Source organism: Ursus americanus, chromosome 12, assembly GCF_024610735.1.
Source record: "Ursus americanus isolate L20-20 chromosome 12, mUrsAme1.1.p, whole genome shotgun sequence".
Taxonomy (NCBI): Eukaryota; Metazoa; Chordata; class Mammalia; order Carnivora; family Ursidae; genus Ursus; species Ursus americanus.
The window spans coordinates 59525008-59540943 of NC_142138.1; the positions used below are offsets into that span (position 1 = coordinate 59525008).

A 15936-nucleotide genomic window follows, 5' to 3' on the forward strand; every position below is an offset into this window, starting at 1 on the left:
AAGATTATATTTGGTTTCGTCAGGAACTACCAAGTGTCTTCCAAAGTAACTATACCATTTTGCATTCCCACCAGCAATGCATGAGAGCCCCTGTTGCTCTGTATCCTTGCCAACATTTGGTGCTGTCACTGTTTGGGATTTTGGCCATTCCACTAGGTCTGTAGTAGTATCTCATTGTTGTTTTAATTTGCATTTCCCTGATGACATGAGGCGGAGCATCTTTTCATATGCTTATGTGAAAATTTGCATATTTTCTTTGGTGAGGCGTCTTCTTCAAGTCTTTTGCCCATTATTTATTTATTTTTTTTAAATGATTTTTTATTATATTATGTTAGTCACCATACAGTACATCCCCGATATAAAGTTCGATGATTCATTAGTTGCATATAACACCCAGTGCACCATGCAATGTGTGCCCTCCTTACTACCCATCACCGGTCTATCCCATTCCCCCACCCCCCTCCCCTCTGAGGCCCTCAGTTTGTTTCTCATAGTCCATAGTCTCTCATGCTTCATTCCCCCTTCTGATTACCCCCCTTTCTTTATCCCTTTCTTCCCCTACCGATCTTCCTAGTTCTTATGTTCCATAGATGAGAGAAATCATATGATATTTGTCTTTCTCTGCTTGACTTATTTCACTTAGCATTATCTCCTCCAGTGCCGTCCATGTTGCAGCAAATGTTGAGAATTCGTTTTTTCTGATAGCTGAGTAATATTCCATTGTATATATGGACCACAACTTCTTAATCCAGTCATCTGTTGAAGGGCATCTCGGCTCCTTCCACGATTTAGCTATTGTGGACAATGCTGCTATGAACATTGGGGTCTTTTGCCCATTTTTTAAATTTGGTTTTTCATTTTCCTACCATTGCATTTTAAGAGTTCCTTGTATATTTTGAATAACAGTCCTTTATCAGATATGTCTTTTGCAAATATTTTCTCCCAGTTTGTGGCTTATCTTCTCATTCTTTTGACAGTGACCTTTGCAGAAAAGAAAATTTTCAACTTAATGAGGTCCAGCATGTGAATTATTTCTTTCATGGATTGTGCCTTTGATGTTCTATCTAAAAAGTCATTGCCATAACCAAAGTCCTCTAGATTCCCTTGTTTGTTATCTTCTAGTTGTTCTATAATTTTGCACTTTACATTGAGATCTATGGTCTATTTAAGTTAATTTTTGTGAAGGGTATACAACCTATGTCTAAATTTACTTTTGCATGTGCGTGTCCAGTTGTTCCAGCTCCATTTGTTGAAAAGACTATCTTTTCTCCATTGGACAGTCTTTACTCCTTTGTTAAAGATCAGTTGACTGAATCTATGTGGGTCTCTTTTGGGGCTTTCTGTGCTGTTCCATTGATCTATTTGTCTACTCTTTGCCAATACTGCACTGTCTTGATTACTGTAGATTTACAATAATTTGGGTAGTGTCAGTCCTCCAACTTTGTTCTTCTCCATCAATATTGTGTTGGCTATTCTGGGTCTTTGCCTCTCCATATAAACTTTAGAATTCATTTGTTGATATCCATACAATAAAACTGTGGTTTTGACTGTGATTATGTTGAATCTATAGCTCTAGCTGGAAAGAACTAATATCTTGACAATATTGAGTCTTCCTATATGTGAACATGGACTATTTCTCCATGTATTTAGTTCTTCTTTGATTTCTTTCATCGGAGTTTGGCAGTTTTCCTCTCACATGTATTTAATTAGATTTATACCCAAGTATTTCATATTTATGTCATAATGCTAATGTAAATGATACTGTGCTTTTAATTTCAAATTCCAATTTTTTATTGCTGGTATATAAAAAAACAATTTACCTTTGTCTATTGACCTTATATCCTGCAAACTTGCTATAATAGCAAATTAATCCCAGGGGCTTTTTGTTGATTCATTGGAATTTTCTACATAGAAAATCAGGTCATCTTAAAAAATTTGACAGTTTTACTTCCTCCTTCCCAATCTGTATACCTTTTATTTCTTTTTGTTTTATTGCATTAGCTAGGACTTCCAGTATAATGTTGAAAAGGAAGAGTGAGAGGGGACATCCTTGCCCTGTTCCTATAATTATATTTTTAATGATTCCATTTTATCCCCTTTTGTTGACTCATTAGCTATAACTATTATTTTGTAGAATACAGTCTAGCTGCAAATATTATACCATTTCACACACAGCATAAGACCATAAAGCAGTATACATCCATTCTCCCCTTCCTGGCCTTTGTGCTACTGTCATACCTTTTATTTCTATAAATGTTATAATTATTGGTCATAGTTTGGCTTCTTTACACGACAGGCAATTTTTTGATTGGATGCACAGCCTTGTGAATTTCACCTTGTTAGTACTAGATATTTTTGTATTCCTATAAATATTCTTGAGCTCTGTTCTGGAGCATGGTTAAGTTACTCAGAAATAGTTTTATTCGTTCCAGGCTTGCTTCAAACTTTGTTTGGTGAGACCAGAGCTGCCTTTAGTCTAGGACTAATTTTGTTCTACAACTGAGGCAGTATCTTTATGAGATCTCTACCCCAAATCCCATCAATTACAAAGTTTTCCACTCTGGCTGGGAGGAACATGAACTCTTCTGGTGCTGTCCTCTGCTCCCTTTGTGTGGTTCTGTCCAGCTGCAGATAATTTTCTCACGTGCATGTGCTGAGCAGTACTTGGCTAGACTAGAGGGAGACCCTCTGGGGGTGTCCAGCACTTTCTCTGTCTGCAGACTCTAGCCACTTTGGCTCCCCAGACTCCCATTTCCATTTCCTCAATTACCAGGCACTGCCTGGCTTCCTCCTCTCTGCTTTGCAACCTAGAAACCCTTCCAGAAGTCATCTGGATGACTGTGGGGTTAACGTCATTTGTTTCCCTCTCTCAGAGACACTGTCTTGATTGCCTGAGAGCGTCCAAACACTGTTCATTACTCGTTTGTCCAGCTTATTACTTGTTTCAGCCGGGGAAGCAAATCTGGTTCCTCCTACTCTGTCTTGGTTGGAATTAAAAGTCTAAAATGTATTTTTTTATGTGGGTTGTGAGGAGGAGAAAGTGTAAAAAACACTGCCTTTAAAGACCCATTTTCATGAGTAATCAGTTCTATCCGTTGCAGAGTGTAGTCATGCAAAGGTCAACCAGCTTTAGAAGATCGCCTCTTTCACAGAACCCTCCTGAGTTGTCTTTTTAAAAAGGAGTTAGAAACTTGTATGAAGATTGAGAACTTGAATTCAAGGGGCATAAATAATCATTAAGATCATGTCTAGGAGACACTGGGAAATTGAGGCCAGCCCTAACAAACCGCACAGAACGGCCTCACGGTGAGGACGGACCATCAGCAGAGAACTGAAACGGTCCTCTCCTACCTCCCCTGCAGGCAGTGAGAGCCTGCCCTTGGCCTTGCGGTGGGAGAGAAATGGATTAGCTTGGCTCATTCTAGAGCCCTTTGAACACAATTAGAGCAAATCCTTCTTAGCACTAAAGTTTTATCCTCCGTGTAAATGAGGAGCTTTGGGGATATAGTAACCCAGTTCTAGGACCTCACGGTATTTAGTAGCTGAGGAAATGTCACTTCCAAAGCTTCCATATGCAAATGCCTTTCATACCCGGTAAGGTAGAGGAGAATCTCAGACCTTACATCTGACAAGGTATGCTGAGCTTACGCCATGGCTCTGGCCACCTATTTATTGGAGAGCCACTTGAATAGAAAATAGTTCCTAGAGTGCCCTGGGCGGCCCAGTCGGTTAAGTGTCTGCCTTCAGCTCAGGTCATGATCTTGGAGTCCTGGGATCGAGCCCCACATTGAGCCCCTTATCAGGCTCCCCGCTCAGTGGGGAACCTGCTTCTCCCCCACCCTCTCCCTCTGCTTCTCCCCCTGCTCATTCTCTCTCTCATTTTTTTAAAAAATGGAAGATGGTACCTCTCCTTACTTGCCAGAATGAAACCATGCGGAGCTCTAAAGTGAAGTCCATCCAAGCCTAGGAAAAACTAAGAAAATCTCATTTCTACTCCCCAAAAATCAAAATTGTCCGAGATGTCCCAGGTGACAATGATTGTTGTGGGCCCTGACTGACCGTCCCTTAGAGACTGTCCTTTCCAGAGATTCAGTTTTTCCAGTGACAATGCCCCAGGAAGCCCTGGGAGCCACTCAGCGCTGAGTGCTGCCTGACCTCAGTGCGTGCTAGGAAGGCCGGATATGAAAGCACACTCCTTCCTCCAGAGACCTTGGCTCTGGTTCAAGGGCAAAGGTGGGTGAGCTGATAGCAGACTTGGCACAGGAGCTACTGGGATCTGCTGAAATGGGGCCACCTCACCAGCAGGCCAGCAAGGTGTCCCCGCGGCCAGCAATGTGCTCCCTGCTCTCCCATGCCGGTGTATTTGTGGGTGGCCCTATTTATCCATACTGCTCCGTAGAAGAGAGGGTCACTCTGTATTTGCATTTTTCAGAGACGGGAGCTCACTTCTGCTTTACAACAGCAGCCTTTCCTCCAAACCAAAATACCCAGTCTCAGGATAGAGACAAGTCTGTTATGATTGGAATTCTCCCGGGGACCCTCTAACCATCCCCCAAAAGGACAATTACTGGTCCATTTATAAAGTGTGCAAAATATTTCATTTCTGTACATGGAGAACATAAGTTTTCCCCCCACTGAGACTTTGTATTTAAGCATAGGTCGTTAAAGCCGGCTGTGTTACCCAGCCAAGGTCCTTGGCACAGTTTTATGCACCGATTTCAACTCCTTTCTCTTCTTTGTTGCCTCTCCTGGCTCCTCGTCCTCTTTCTCCCTCTTCTCTCTCTTTTTTTTTTATCCTCTTCAATTTCTTTTTTATTGTAGCAACATACACTTAACATAAACTTTACCATCTTAACCAATTTTTTAAGTGTACGATTCAGGGGAATTAGATGCACACACACTGTTGTGCGACCATCACCACCATTCATCCCCACCCCTCTCTTTTATTTATTTTTTTTTAAATTTAAATTCAATTAACTTACATATGGTGTATTATTAGTTTCTGAGGTAGAGTTTAGTGAATCCTCAGTTGCCTCTAACACTCAGCGCTCATTATATCACGTGTCCTCCTTAATGCCCATCACCCAGTCACCCCATCCAGCAACCCCACCCCTCCAGCAGCCCTCAGTGTGTTCCCTATAGTTAAGAGTCCCGCCCCCTCTCTTTTTATCTTGTAAAACTGAAACTGCACCCACTAAGCACTAACTCCCCCTCTCCCCACCCCACACCCCCGCAGCCCCGTCACACTTCCTGTCTCCAGGGTTCTGACAGCTCCAAGTACCTAACTTGCTTCAACTACTTCTCCTTATCCTGCTCTTTCCTTTCTACTTGTAGCCAACCCACGTCTCATTCTCTCCTCCTAGAAACAGAATCTGTCCAGATTTAGTGGTTGTCTGTAGCTGCCAAAGGATTTTTAAAACTGTAAACAAATCAAAAGATAGTTTGAGAATAGTGCCCCTGGAGTACAAAGGTATGTATTATAAAAACAAATTTTCCTGTCCTGTCCCTTATCCCAACGTCACTTCCACTCCTCTTGGCTAACCATTGTTAGCAGGCTGCTGTGTATTTGTCCAGAATTGTTCTACGCTTGCAAGGCGTTTATAGACAGCATACTGGTTAATAATAGCCACTCTGGAGCCAGGATGCCAGAGGTGTGAATTCTGACTTTGCCACTTACTTGGGTGATCTTGAGCAAGTTGCTTAACTTCTCCTTCTTTGATTGCTTCATATAAAATTGAAATAATGTTAGTATCTGTTTTATAGGATTGTTGTGAAGATTAATAAGTTAATAAATGGAAAGCACGCAGAATAATGCTTGGTGTATAATAAGCCCTATACAGATATTATTGTTGTGCGTTATTATTGTTGTTATGCCTGTATTTCTATCTTTGTTACACAAATGGGATCATACCGAGCGTCCTCTTCTGCAAGCGGCAGAACATACCATCGGCATCTTTCTTTCTTTTTTAAAAAAGATTTATTTATTTATTTCATTTCTGTACACGGAGAACATGTTTTCCCCCCATTGAGACTTTGTATTTAAGCATAGGTCGTTAAAGCTGGCTGTGTTATTTATTTATTTACTTATTTGAGAGACAGAAAGAGCATGAGTGGGGGGAGGGGCAGAGGGACAAGCAGACTCCCTGCTGAGCAGGGACCACCCCCCACACACACATCCCCCCCCCCATGCGGCCTCGATCCCAGGACCCTGGGATCACAACCTGAGCCAAATGCAGATGCTTAACCAGCTGAGCCACCCAGGCGCCCTCATGGATATTTTTCAATATTAATTCAACCTCATTCACTGTAAGGACACAGTATCTGATTGCATGGTCGTAAGAGTTGGAGTTGTTTTTAAATCCGGGGTACTAGAAACTAAAGAATACACAGCAGCAGATCCCACAGCATGTCCCAAGATACTAATCTTGGTGTTCTGGGTTGTGGGCACAGGTGGGGGACGACACTCAGAACCTGCGTTTGCTTTTGTCAGTGCTGAGCTCCTGTAGGACGGGACTGATTTCCTTCTGTGCTCCGAGCGCTGCTGATTGCACTGGTTCACTCACGGGGGGTTGGCCTTCACAGTCGCTATTCTTATTGATCAATTCTTATAAGTGACCCTGTCCAAACATGGTTTTCCGGCAGGCTCTTGGAAGGGAAGTCATCCCCTTCCTGCCCCTTCCCATGACCTGGACTGGAAAGGGCCAATCCCTCGGGGAAGGACTATGTATAAGCTGGCAGGAAAGGAGCCTGTGAGAGCGCATGAGTGATGGGAGCATGAAATAAACAAACGGGTCGGCGTGTGCGTGCGTGTGCGTGCGTGTGTACATGTCTGCATGCGCATGCACGCGTGTGTGGACTCGACGTCATGACTTCTTCCCTTGCTTTCCAAGCCTGTTTACTCCTCTATTACTTTCTGCTCATCTTATATCTGGGAAGCAGAGTATAAAGACCATGAAGAGCCAAGAACTGTACCCAGAGCTAAAACACAACACATACAACACAACGCGCACCCCCAGAACACAACACAACATAAAGTCGAGAGGCATGAAAGTCTGGGGAACACCCTCCTCACAGGAAATGAGTATAGTCTGTGGCTCTAAGTACCACTTTTGGGAGCTTGGCTCAACGACCTATCAGCTTTGTGATTTAATCACCCTGTGTTTCATTTTTAAGGTGATAAAGATAATATCTCTTTTATAGACTCACTTTGAAGACTAAATGAGGTAAATTCATCAGGTGCCTCTATGAGTGCCTGGCACAGAGTAAACACTGGATAAATGTCACCCATCGCCATCACTGTATCCAAATGCCTCCACCCACCCCATCACTCAACTTTAGTTTCCTCTCGTGCCAATTCCTCAAATTTCATCTGTTTAAAGTGAAATCACACACACACACACACACACACACACACACATGCACACACACACACACACACACAAAACTATCACACAGAGTTTAGCAGAAAAAAACCACAATTTCTCATTTTAGACATTTTTTCCCCTAAAGAGGGCTGGAGCCATTTCAGAGACCATCTGACGAGATCCTATAAGCAGGAGGCACAGAAATCCTTCTGGACTTTTGAAATCAGATGGGCATTTATTCAACACATTCTTTTATGGGGTAGTTTACAGAATTAAACTAAAGCCAGCAGTCCGGGAACTTACCCACCTAAAATGGTCGGCATAGGCAGGGCAAATTATTAAGGTGAGGTTTAAGTGTTTAATACCCCTTGTTCTACTGCAAGTCGTTTTTCATATTCTGCTGAATGAGTCACGGAGGCCAAGCGCTAATGAGGGCCCGATAACACCCATTCAGGGTGCGCTTCTTGTTTTCTAGACTTGATGACAATGACTGAGCCGTGTTTTATTCTCCAGACCAATGTGGCCTGTGGGGTGTGTCTCCAAAGAAGAGAATCAGAAAAGAATCAGAAAGATGCTGGCCATGGGGCTCTAGAAATCCAGCTGCCTTCTCCCGGTTTCTGGATGCGCAACAGCCCCATTGTGGGTGGAGAAAAACGCACTGAAGCTTTTCTGAAAGCATATTTGAACGTGGACCTCCGGTGCATAGATTAGCAGCCAGCTCCCAGCCAAGGCACCCCCTCCTCTCCTCTCCGTCTTTGCAAGAGAATTCAGTTCCATTTAAGTCCAGGGGACATGGCAAAAACAACACTCCAAACACCACTTCCATTTTTGGCAATGGGATCCTTCAAACTGAGAAATCGCCCTTCAGCTCGGAAGTCCTTTGGATTCTCTCTGTACCTCATACATCAGTTCCGTCTGCTCACTTCAGAGGGAAGGAATAAAGCCTGAGAAGTTGAGGCTCATTTTCTAAGTTGTTTTATAGAAGCAAGAATGCTAATATCAGAAAAAACAAAAACAGAGTCACTGATTTTTAACACTGGAAGGATGTCAGCTAGCCATCAATCACATGCTGCACTTTTTGGATGAGGACACTAAGGCCAAAGGGGCTAAGGGCCCAAGCTGCACTTCGAGAGTATCTATCCCCAGGACAAGCCATCTTAGGACCCCAGAGAGGCTGAGAGCCATGCCCTTGTTTCCCCTACTTACTTGCACTATTAACTTCCTATTAACCCTTACTGATATATATATATATATATATATATATATATATATATATATATATATATATATATATTTTATATATTCTGGATCCCAATATATATATCAGTATATATATATCAGTATATATATCAGTATATTGTTATATACTAAGTGCTATACTACGAACGAAGCGAAAGTCTACCCTACAGGAATTTACAGTGACTAGTTAACTTCTTTTTCTTTGAATACACTTCATCTCTCATACTCCTCATCCCTGTCAATGAAATGCTAAGCCATTCTTCTTTGTCATGTTGGTTCAAATCCTTAGAGTCAGTGATGTTTTGTGTTCACTCCCTTTCGATACATCCAGTGCTGTTAGTTATCCATTTAAATACTCTCTCAACAAACATTTATTCGTCTCCCACCACGCACCAAACCCTGTTGCTCTCCGTTCCTTCTGCTGTCACCTCAGCCCCAGGCTTTATTGCCTTCCAACCAACTGGCATCTGCCAGAACTAACTGGCTGCCTCCAGGCCAACCCCTCTTGTCTCCAACATGTCTTGTCTGAGGAATTGTTCCTTGAACAACTCACCGGTCATGCCGTCCTACGGTTGAATTCTTCCTATTACCCACCAATTCAGGTCCAAATTGCTCCCCTTGGTTTTCACGTTTTCCTGCAACCACTTTCTCTACTCAAACTCATTTCCCCACTGTTCTCACCTAACTCTTCTTTAACTGGTAAAATTTCACTCATCCTTCAAGGCATGGTGTCAAGTATCATCATCGAGGTCCTTGTCCTCAACGCCAGAGTAATGGTTTCCTCTCGGGTTACTCCAGGCGCTCCCCTCTAACACAAGACTGCTCAAATTGCTGTATGCTTCCTTGTGCGTTAGCTCTGTCCTTGCCTGGACTCTGAGCAGTTTGAACACAGGAATCATCCTTTTCGTTGTGTATTCCAACGTCTAGCAGAGTGTAGGGGCTCAGTAAACACGGATTGAATGAATAGCTCCTAGCACAGCACTGAGCTCTCCGCAGGCGCTCAAGGAAAACTTGCTGAGCTCCTGCCGGTAATCTGACGTCAGAGCTCATCTTCCAGTGATGTAGGCGGGGATGTCAATGGCACTTATGACCCAAAAAACAAATTCATAAGAGCATTGTTGCTTAAAGAGGAACCTTCCCTTTTTGGGTGACTGAGGCCAAAGAGGCTCAAAGGCTAAGAAGCACTTTAAAAATTGTCCCTGGGACAAGCTGTCCTAGGACACCAGAGAGTTCTCCTTTAGGGGGAACCTTCCCTTTTTGACATGTGATTTCAAAGACTTAGAAAGAATGTAGTTTGAACTCATTTGGAAATGCTGAGGAGTACAAAGATTATGTGTCCGAGGGAAACAGTCCTACTTTACCAAGACTAAGGAAGACATATCTAATCGGGAATTAATAAACTTTAAGGAAAATTAAAACAATATAATTAGCAACATGAAACACACAGGGGCCGTGGTAACCAAGATTAAAACAGATGGGATCTTTTTTTAAACTTTATGCCTAAGGTGGGACTCAAACTCACGACCCTGAGTTCAAGAGTTGCATGCTCTACCACTGAGCCAGACAGGCACCCAAAATAGATGGGATCTTTTTTTGCTGGACCATTTTAATTACTAGTCATTTATTCAAGGGGATCCCCCACCCCATGTCCTTACTACCAGAATGGGGTTTCTCATTTCCTTTAAGTCCTCTCCTTAAATACCTAAGCATTTAAAATTAAAGACCGCTTTTTGCTATTTGTCAGTTCATATGGCGTTTTCACCATTTTTTAAAGAATGGTTGCATCACAAAATTGAGCATATCAGGATGATACCAGCTATTAAAAATGCACTTCCTATGATATGCAGACAACTACAGACATTTCACTGAAAAACACATTGTGTACTTCTGGAATTACATATTGTATCAAACATTTATCAGTTACGTATTATAGACAAGATGCTGTGCAGAAAACTATGTGGTACCCCAGCGACTCCTTGCTCTCAAGTTTACCAAATACAGAAGGAGGATTGGCATTGGGAAGTTCATCACCCACACCCATCACATGGCTACACGAATTGTGGTCTTTCCATTATCAAGTTCATTGCTTGGACATGCCATGTCTCTGTATGACTAATGATTCTGAGCAGGGCATGAGCATGAAGTTCCTGAGGAGCGTGTGTCTCTTGTTGTGGCAGCTGAATCGGCCCCTCCCACCATCCGGTCCCCACGTAGTGCCCCCACTACTACGGATTTTGCCCTGAATGCTTTTGGTTCATCTTTGAAGTCCCGGAAGCCAAGCGCACAGAATCTCCTTTGGGTTTAGAACCATACTGTCTACAAAATAATTGCAACTACTGAAGTCACTGGAATGCATTTGGGGAAACAATCTCAAGAACTAAAGAGCTACGGTTGAGTAAAGCATGTTTCCATCTCAATGCACTGAAGAATGAAAAGGTTCCCAGGACCTCTGGCATTCCTCCAGGAAAGGACTATTACATCACAGAGGAGTTGGATTTTTGCCTAGTAGCCTTTGGAATGACCTTAACTTTATATACTTTTTCAAATAGATGCCCTGCCTCGTGATTTGGCAACAGGAGAATTTTCCCAATCTATGATATCGAAGTCATCTGATACTTCTATTCCCCTGCAAAATTTTATATATTCTGGATCCCAATGAGCCTCAGCCCCAGGGCCAATACAAGAGAATTTGTCCCGCTTGGGCCTCCCTTTGCCAATGGCAGTGACATCCCACCCTTAGCAACAGGCACGTGCCTTAGAGACACAAAATTCCTTTCGGTTCCATGGAATTAATGTTAACAAATGTAATCTATGTGCCAAAAACTGTGTGTAGCCACTGAAAGTTAAACAAAAAAAGAAGAAGATCTGGTCACTGATCCTGAAGAACTTACATGCAAGTCCTATATAATATAACGTCTTAACCAAGCAACATAGACTTGGAACCACTGGAACTCAGAAGAGAGGGTTGTAGGCCAGCATGGGGGGTGGGGAAAAGCTTCTTGAAAAAGATGGCATATAACCTAATTTCTAAAGGAAGAGTGAGGAAGAGTCACTCCCCAAAAGTAGGAAGGGTGTTCTTGGCAGATGGAACAGTATAAGGAAAAGTCCAGTGGTATAGGGAGATGGGCTGGGATAAAAAATGCAAGCAGTTAGGCATGAGCTCAGAATTTATAAAAGAAGCACGAGGTGGAAGGTGGGGACAGAGGTGAGACAAGGAAGGGTAAATCTATAGGAGGCAGGACGTGGAGAACCTTGAATGGCCTGCTAAGGAGTTTGGACTTTCTTCAGCGCACAGTGAGGACCCATTGTTGAGTTTTGCTTTGTTTATGTAGGGAGCTGTTTGGGTAGATAACATTTTATTAAATTTGCCTTTTAATGTTTTATTATCATGAAACTAATACTTATTTTATTTTAAAAACAAAAAAACTAGGAACTACAACCCAAATAGCAAAAATAATCTTAAAAAAAAAAAAGAAAAATGCTGGAGGCATCACACTTCCTGATTTCAAAGCCTATTACAAAGCTACTGTAATCAAAAGTATGGTACTGACATAAAGACAAATATACAGATCAATGGGACAGAATAGAGTGTCCAGAAATAAACCACATATGTGGTAAATGATTTTTGACAAGAGTTTGAAGACCATTCAATGAGGAAAGGACAGTCATTTCAACAGAAAGTGTTGGGAAAACTGGATAGTCACACATAAAAGACCAAAGTTACCCTTACCTTACACTATACACAAATATTGACTCAAAATGGATCAAAGATCTGAACATAAAGGCTAAAACCAGAAAGCTCTTAGAAGAAAACACAAAGGGAAAGCTTCATGATATTGGATGTGGCAGTGATTTCTTGAATACGATATCCAAAGTGCAAGCAACAAAAGGAAAAATAAGTAAATTAGACTATATCAAATTTAAAACTTTGAAAAACAATTTAAAACTTTCGTGCATCAGAGGACACTATCAACAGAGTTAAAAGGCAGGGCGCTTGGGTGGCACAGCGGTTAGGCGTCTGCCTTCGCTCAGGGCATGATCCCGGTGTTATGGGATCGAGCCCCACATCAGGCTCCTCTGCTATGAACCTGCTTCTTCCTCTCCCACTCCCCCTGCTTGTGTTCCCTGTCTCGCTGGCTGTCTCTATCTCTGTCACATAAATAAATAAAACCCTTAAAAAAAAAAAAACAGAGTTAAAAGGCGACCATGGAACTGGAGAAAATAATTGTGAATCATATATCTGATAAGATGTTAATAAATTACATAGATATACACGTATGTACGTACATATGTACATAGACACATATCCAATATATACATAATCTCCTAAATCCCAACAATGAAAAAAACAGCCAAATTAAAAATGGGCAAACTGAGTTGAATGGTCATTTCTCCAAAGAAGATATACAAATGGCCATTAAGCACATGAAAAGATGCTCAACATCACTGGTCAGTAGGGAAACACAAACCAAAACCTCAATGAGATACCGGTTTCCATCCATTAGGATGGCTATTACTAGAACGGACAAATGATCAAGTGGTGTGAGGATGTGGACAAGTGAGAAATGCCACTGCCAGTGGAAATACGGAGAATAGCATGGCGGTTCCTCAACAAATTAAAAATAGCATTACTGTATGATCCAAAAATACGACTTTTGGGTATACCCAAAAGAACTGAAAGCAGAAACTGAGAGATATTTGTACACCCACGTTCACAGCAGCATTACCCACAACAGCCAGAATATGGAAACAACGCAAACGTCCACTGACAGAAAAACCGATAAGCCAAATGCGGTGCGTGCATACAACGGAATATGATTCAGCCTTTAACATTTTTATTGATTTATTTATTTATTTTAGAGAGAGAGAGTACAAGCAGGAGGGGGTGGAGGAGCAGAAGGGGAGGGGAAGAGGGAAAGAATCTCAAGCAGTCTGCCTGCTGAGCAGGGAGCCTGGCGGGGTGGGGGGTGGGGCTCTATCTTAGGACCCTGAGATCATGACCTTAACCAACTGAGGCACCCAGGTGCCCCCAGAATATTATTCAGCTTTTAAAAGGAAGGAAATTCTGATACAGTCTACACCACGGATGGGCCTTGAGGATATTGTGCTGGGTGAAGTAAGCCAGTCGCAGAAAACCCCAAAAAACCCAAAAAACCAAACCCCACAAATACTGTATGATTCCACTTATATGAAGTCCGTAAGGTAGTCGAAAATCAAATTCATAGACAGAGAGTAGAATGATGGTTACCAGGAGCTGGGGAGGATCTAACGGGGACAGAGTTCCAGTGCGGGAAGATGGAAACAGTTCCGGAGTTGGATGGTGGGAACAGTTTCACAACAATGTAAGTCTACTTCATGCTCTTGAACACTTAAAAATGGTTAAAATGCTAAGTTTTATGTTATTTAAATTTATCACACACACACAAAAAAAAACCCACCTGCAAACACAGAAAAGCAAGAAAGTTACTCATGGCTATACACAATATCTCCCCGTTCCTATCCCCCCATAACACTCTGGAGTAGGGCATGGGAAAATACAGGATGCAATTCAATTTGTGCTTGAAGCAGTATAGAAAGAAGAATGGATTTCAGCAGGACAAAATCAAAGGCTGGGAGACTGGTTAGGCGGTGATAGCAAAAAGCCAAAGGATGAGGACAGCCTGCACTGGGGAAGTGCTAGTTTGCTGCTAAAGAACAGACATATTAGAAATATATTTAGGACCTGAAACGAGCAAGATCTGGTGAGCGACTAACGGGGAGGATGGAAGAAATGAACCCAGGTACCCAGCTTTAGAAGTTTAGTGACTAGTGCACCATTACTTGAGACTAGATACACTAAAGATACGCAGAGAGACAGAAAATATAAATGGGAAATTTTAAGTCATTTCATCAAAACTTACAATAATTCAATTAAAACGTTAATAGTTGGGAATGTGATGGTGGTGGTTTGTAATTTGTGAATTTGGTTAAAATGACTATTTCCCAGAACTCTCTCCTCTTTGTATGTTTCCGGTTAGGGTGGACCAAAGAGGCATTGTATGTGAGCTTTGGAAAGCGGAAGGGAAGCAGCAGCCATGTTTTCACGCACGTAAGTTTGGTGCAGAAGCAGGAGGCAGGGATGGAGCTCGTGCTTGTTGTCAATTATCTCCTGGCTCATCTCCTTGCTGTGGGGCCACAGCCAGTCCTGCAGCTGCTCCACCCCCTCCTGGATCTTCCTTCACGTTTTCCGACTCCTGGGACAGGTGAGTATTTAGCTCCATGGCAAAGTAGGCCAGCTCTTCCTGTAGAAGCTAGAGGTGATGAGAAACTGACGCAGGTTCCAGAAAATCTTCATGGGCCTCCAGCTCACGGCTCTGGGTTCCAGCCCGTTCCTGCTCTTCCTCCCCCACTTTACCTCCTCCTTCTTTGCCCCACTTCCCTCCCTGCAGACGTCGTGCTCTGCCTCAGGCACAGAGAACACAACCTCACGGAGACCATTTAACCACATGTCACAATGGTGTGAGGTCAAAATCTCGAGGGGTTTTGCCTCTCTGATCGAACTCTAATAGAGAATTTTGTGCTGGACAGGATTCCAGGGTCTAGGGCCTGAAGGATAAGTTCTCTGAATAGGTTCCGGGTTATCTGGAATTCAATCTCTAATTTTGTTAGATTTAAAGGTATTTACTAATGGCCCTGTTTCCAGTGGTCAAGAAGACACTAGCACTATGTAGCACGAAGTGGCAAAAGCAGTTACACAAATTGTCATAGCTTGCCACCTTTAATCAAATGCCAATAGAACAGGAGTTGGCAAATTTTTTCTGAAAAGGGACCGATAGTAAATATTTTAGGCCTTGTGAGCCACCACCACTCGTCTCTGTGGCTGTAGCTCAAAAGCAGCCACTAAACAGTAAGTATGTGAATGGGCGTGGCTGTGTTCTGATCCAACTTTATTTACAAAAACAGCAAGCCAGATTTGGTCCGGGAGGCTTAGTTTGCCAACTTCTGCCATAAAAGGTAAAGCTTTCGGTGAACAAGTGTCTGCTGCCATAGGATATTTTAGTGACAATACGAGCTATAATAGGATTGATTGGTTGCTTCTAAGTGTGCTGGAGAACTTCGAGAAGGAAATGATGAGCTCAGAGCTTTCCATTCTTATTCTTAGCTCAAGGTCCATATAGGGGATCTGAAATTGTCTATGAGCACCCTAATAGAACCCTGACTGGTACGGTGATGAGAGAACTGAAATCAGTAGATAAGTTGCAGGCAAACTGAAAAAGGAGTGATAAATCTGTAGGCGAGGCCATTTGGGACGTGCCAAATTTGAGGTGCCTATGGGATCTCCAAGTAGAGATGC

At 42.5% G+C, this 15936-nt stretch overlaps 1 long non-coding RNA gene across 1 annotated transcript in view; it reads left to right on the forward strand.

The window, feature by feature from the left end:
* The window catches only part of LOC148109204 (uncharacterized), a 46508-nt gene that overhangs the window by 13157 nt on the left and 17415 nt on the right, over positions 1-15936 (forward strand). The window contains exon 2 of the long non-coding RNA XR_015726390.1: positions 14621-14845. This is a non-coding gene — a long non-coding RNA (uncharacterized LOC148109204). The remainder of the gene's footprint in view (positions 1-14620; positions 14846-15936) is intronic.